Source organism: Aquarana catesbeiana, linkage group LG02 (genome assembly GCF_042186555.1).
Source record: "Aquarana catesbeiana isolate 2022-GZ linkage group LG02, ASM4218655v1, whole genome shotgun sequence".
NCBI lineage: Eukaryota > Metazoa > Chordata > Amphibia > Anura > Ranidae > Aquarana > Aquarana catesbeiana.
Window position 1 is genome coordinate 169,418,897 of NC_133325.1, and position 6,000 is coordinate 169,424,896.

Consider the following 6,000-nt stretch of genomic DNA (forward strand, 5'->3'; position numbering starts at 1 on the left):
AGAGAGATTGAGTCCTCATGGAATCAACCATACAGCCATCTAGTAGCCTTATTTGCTGTCTGCATTTGTAACTGGGACTGTACTCATGTGCACCAACAGTACAACTGGGCTCCAGTGCTGGCCAGCTGAAGCGTTAAAACTAAAGACTATGTCCTTACAGCTGCTACACAGAGGCATTTACCTATTGCCTCTACTAAGAGGTACCTCTCAGGGGAGATTGCATCATATCCTAGCACTGCTCCAATGCACTGTTTATTGCTGATTTTGCTGATTCATGAGTTAATCCCAATTTACTTGTACAGGACTTCATTTACCGCTAAACGGCCTTTTGTATATTTACTAATACTAATTCACAGCCTAGTTACAGGTATCTATACTCATGTTCTTGTAAGTGCTTGCAGTAACTTTCACTCAACCAGTGTCAGATGGACTGAGGTTGTTCTTGGAATCGAGGCGCAGAACAAAGAAGCCAATATACCAATCGGCCGCTTCGAGGGTAGCACTACTCTCAGAAGTGACGTTATCCTGCGTCAGTCAATCAAGATGTCCAAAGACCAGCACTCAAAAGAAGCTGCGAAGTTGTTGCCTGCACTGACAGAGGGACCTTGCAGGAGTCGAACTGTTGGAACTAAGTTAAGTATTGCTGCCTTTAGTTCCCTTTAATACAGCTTATGTCACTCATCCAGAGAAAATATCAGATGTCCTTATCTACATGGAATTGCAGGCTGGACCCAAATAAACCAAAGCATAAAACCTCATATTTATTTATTACAGGTGTTTATATATAGAGCTGACAATTTACAGACTGTTTTACATACTGTATATACACATCAGCCACTACCTTCAAGGAGCTTACAATGTAGGGTCCCTAACTCACATTTATACATAGGGCCAATTTTACAAAGGAGTCAATTACCCTATCAGCATATCATAGGCGTATTGGAGGAAACCCACACAAACACAGGGAGAATATGCAAACTCCATGCAGCTCACAAATCCCCTGCTGATCGAAGCAAAGCAGGCAGTTGACACATCCGTGTATTCTCAGTTTCTGCAGAACAGACATGGGCAGAGCCCGCTCTGCTCTATGAGTAGCCAGGAGTAAATGGAATCCGCTGTCTGTTTACACCTGACTACCTCTGACTTACTCCACCTAAAACTGACAGGCCCACCTGTTCGGAACACCTGTGTGAAAGGGGCCTTAACCACTAAGTAATCATTATGAATGACTGCTAAACTATAGTTTAATTTCAACTTTACAAAAATGTAATAAAACATATAGCAAATGAACAATCAAGACATCGGTGACATCAGTCATTAGGGCTCAAACTTCTAAGGGATAAAACAACTGTCAAATCTTAATAACTATCCACCTTCAAAGGAGGTGATGCAACCACAAAAGGCTTTGACAAAAGAGAAATGTTGATAGAGGGGGTAGGATGCTACCAACTGGCCCAGAGTCCAGTACTTTGCTCTAACGTATACCCCAGGAGTCTGGGGTCCTAAAAATTTCTGCATAAATGTGACTAGATTGAACCACTGGAGTAGATGAAATAAAAAAGGAGGAGAAGATAAAACTAACGGGCCAGCACTATTCCATGAATCATTCTATTCACCCTTTCTTTGTTTTGTTCCAGGTCAGTTATTTTTTTATTTTTATTTTTTCATTAGTCCTTTTATTTCGTTTCAAAGAAAAATCTTAATACAAAACAGTCTAATGGGCATACCCAGGCCCAATGTAATACATAAATACATAAACAAAAAAACAAAACAAAAAAACAATAAAAAATAAATAAAATAAAAAAAACAAACAAACAAACCCCTTCAGTGATTTGTAATTAGATAGGTAACTAGCATTTTTAGAGAAAGGGATCTGCAATGCTAACTTCAATCCAAAGGCTATATATAACACTGTGTAAGAACATATGTCACCTCAGTAAGGTATGTGCACTTTTATTTTAAAAGTAATTGCTGCGCTACTACAACATGCAGTCAAAAATTTGATTACAACCTTAAAACCCTGTCTAGAAGAAAATTTCCATGTCACAGTCTGATTTATGAGGGATGGGCACAATTATTTCAATCTCTGATATTATAAACCTTTCAATAGCGATGGTCATTCCAAGCTAGAAGGAAGGAGGGAGGTGTGTGGCAAATTGTCCATTATTCCTTATGTGCTAGTCTGCTGCAAACACCTGCCTCAGAGGAACAGAGTCAGAGATAGTAAGCTCTGATCTATCCCTAAGTGGTTGCATGTATGTCAGAGAGTGAGGTATTGCCTGGTGGGTTGCTAACATCAAGAACAGGGGAACTCTAATGCCAATGCACATTTCAAATAGTTTAATTGTTTTAATACTTCTAATTAAATGGTTACTGTTGATTTTACCATCAAGATGCATTCACAGGCATTTCCTTCCCTAGAAGGACAACGTTCATGCAATTCAACTGTAGAATTGCCACCCTTTTCTGCCTTCTTTCAAGTTGGACTACAAGTAATTGAGCCAATGCATAATTGGCTGGCATATTTGTTGTAGTCACTGCAGTAAAACTGTGGTGTTGAGCTGAGAATAGAGCATGTACACGTTAACCGTTATTTCATACAAAGAGTCTACGGCAGGGGTAGGAAACCTGGGGCCCTCCAGCTGTTGCAGAACTACAAGTTCCATCATGCCTCTGGGAGTAATTGTAACTGCCAGCCTTGCAATGCCTCATGGGAAATGTAGTTCCACAACAGCTGGAGGGCTCCAGATTGCCTACCCCTGGTCTACGGGGTGCACACAGCACAGGGAGAGAAAGCAATAAAAAATAGAGAAGGAAACAATATGCTTTATAAAATGAATAGTCTTTTTTTTTTAAGTTTAGTTCTACTTTAAATTTCTGCCATAGTACATGGAAGGGGTGCAGCAATATCCTTTATGAAAAAATATATGATATTTTAAGGTAATATAACTCAGTGATGCAGCACTTATAATTATCTAAATCCCTAAATCCCATAAAAAATGTGACACTGTCACAGAAAAATAAATTGAGTACTGTCTGTGATAATATATATATATTTTTTCATATACCACAATTAACAATACATCAACAATCCACTGAAAATTACAATATTAATCTTTCTCCACCAAAATTCTAACAACTTCTAAAGTGTCCTTTTCACTCAGTTAACATTATCAGAGGAAGTGTAAACTGTTAATATGAAGAAACCATAAATAAATAACGTGTCAAAAGTCCTGTGAAAACTCCTGTGAAAATAACACCATTGATCTTCAACCACCACAGTGCAAATAACTTATGCAATGTCCTTTTTAAGACTCTTGACCAGCAGCAAGAACTGGCCAAGATTCAAACCATTTATGGGCAGGCTGAATGTACAAAGTTGATCGATTGATCAAGCCTGCCGGATTTTACATGTGATTATCAATAGTGGCTGGTCTTTTCCCAGTGTGGAGTGATTCTCCTGTCAATACTGTCTGTGTTGATGGGAGAATTAAGCAAACTTCTTTCCTTCAACTGCTTTCCTGCATTACTCTGTGTACCTCCAAAAAGGTCCAGTCAATCCATTACCATTTCATATCACCTCCATTGACTGATAGAATAGAAGATTGCACATTGCATAAAATAACTTAAAAAACTGAAATTACAGATGAATAAAATCACATTTACAAAACATTCATGTACATCAGCACTTTGTATAATTAGCTGCACAATATCTCATCAGCATCCCGACCGTCAGTTTTCTACCGAAGTCTGCTCTGTCACGATAACAGCAAGCATATGCGGTTCATATTACCAAATCACGCCCCAGTGCGTTTCACAAATAACTTTTTCAAGGGTACAATTTTTTTCTTTTTATTTCTGAAATCATTCAAGTCTCTCCGATACTGTTTTCCTTTTTACCTCTTAATCCATTTTCTCCAACCTTTTTTGCATGTTTCCATGAAATTCTTTACACTCCAGGAGTTCCTTAAAAGGGTTCTAATTTATATTTTAATTTTGCTATTTTTGTCTCTATAGGGGCCATTTTTTTATTTTTATTTTCAAAATTAAAACTTGTAATTATGTACTAATTTTATTAAAGAAAATACAACCACTCATCTTCTGCTTCCTTATAATTAAGACCATCTTGATATCTGTTTTGCAAGAAACCATATTTCTGGCACCAACATGGCACCATGCATGTGGTAGAATCCTCACCTACTTCCACCTGTCCCCAGGACCATTGCATAGCTGTAAAGTGAAGACGCCCACACAACAGCACTGCTAATGGGCTTCGCAGTCCACACAACAGCTGATTTTAGCTGAAAAAGCAGTAGCTTCCTTACTTTCGTATACTGTAAGATAGGATTTACTTAAACTTCCCACCTTGGTAGCTAGTTATTGGTGTATCACATGTATGCTGCCATGTTAGCGCCAGGAAAATGGAAAATTGTGTCAAATGCGTACCATAATTTTTCTTTCCTGGCACTGTTGTATGGATGTCATCTTTATAGCTTTGCATTGGTCTTGTGGGCAGAAGTAGGCAGAGTTACTACCACATGTATGCTCCCAAGGTGTTTGTAAAGAGGCAAGGTAAATCTTTTGAAGATTGTGTTCTTTTGCCACAAGCTTTTGGTAAATGCAGAAAGAAAATGCATTTTTTTTGCACAAAGTTGTGAACTATTAAGATATTTCTACCACTTAGGATGAGCATACATAGAAATACACCCCAAAACACATTCTGCTACTTCCCCTGAGTACAGGGTTATCAGATGTGTTGGACTTTTTTGTAGTCAAGCTGCATAGAGGGTTCAAAAATCCAAGAACCATCTTTAGTCTTATAAGAGGCATAACCTCTGTGATACCATATCCTTTTTAATGTATGTACTGATTATGTACCAGATTTTGTATCTTGTTTATCACTAAAAGCAACCTAAATTGTGTGAAGAACAGTGTACTGTAATTCTCACCTCTGTACGAGTGGTCAGGGAACATAGCTTAGTGTAGCTTAGCAGTCCCTGTTCCTAAAAGCTAAGCAAAGCTAGCTTACTAGTGCATGGCTTCCCCCAGAAATGCCATAATTACTGGCTATATACAGGAGGCTGAACAACAGGTGAACAAAAGAGTTCCTGTGGTTTTGGGAGGGCAGTTGTTTGCAGAGGATGGCTGGGGTTGGTGTTACTCTATTCCAAATTTTGGTCCTGGGAGTTCACAATGTATAATAGAAGTGTCCTGCCAATTTGTTCCACTCATTGCTGGGTGTCCCCACAAAAAGACAAATGAACCAAACAAGTAAAAGAAGATGTGAAACATGACACTAGCTTATGGCTGCTGAATCATACTGTATGTTTTTTGAAAAATCAGGTATCAAAGAGTAAAAAAAGTCATAAAATCTTATGCCTCCTAGAAAAAAAGTCCAATAAGTAGGTGCATGATCCACTAATATAGTAGCATATAAAAGGCTGACTCTGACAAGCCTGAATAGTCCTTCAAATCATTGAATCATATTAATCAATAAAATGCAGCCTGTGTAAGAATATAAACAGCTCTGAATGACATAGAATAATTTGAACTGGGCAGATGATCACAAGATATGCCATCTGGCTGAGGGCCAAATTGGCTATTTCAGGGTTAATGGTTGTTTTTGCGCAGAAATTCAAACAGCTACTGATCCAGTGTGTGTAATATACTTTATATTATATGCAGACACCCTATATTGATGGTAAACTTATAAGTCCACTGGAATCCTGTAATAGTTAAATGTACAGTCCTTGTAGGATCAGAACTGAAGGGAATGACCATAGCTGATTTGACTGGGATCTGTTCTGGAGGATAAGCAAAGCCAAAACGAACATAGATGCAGACCAGATGGATCCATCCCTGTTCAATGAGGTGGGCATGCCTGGATGCTGATCTTGTCATATTGGGTCTTACCCACTGTTTACAAGTCCGCTTCGCATGTACTGTAAATCCAAGCACTTGTGCAAAGCTTGGGCTGTTGTCTCAGAAAGCCTGTGTGGC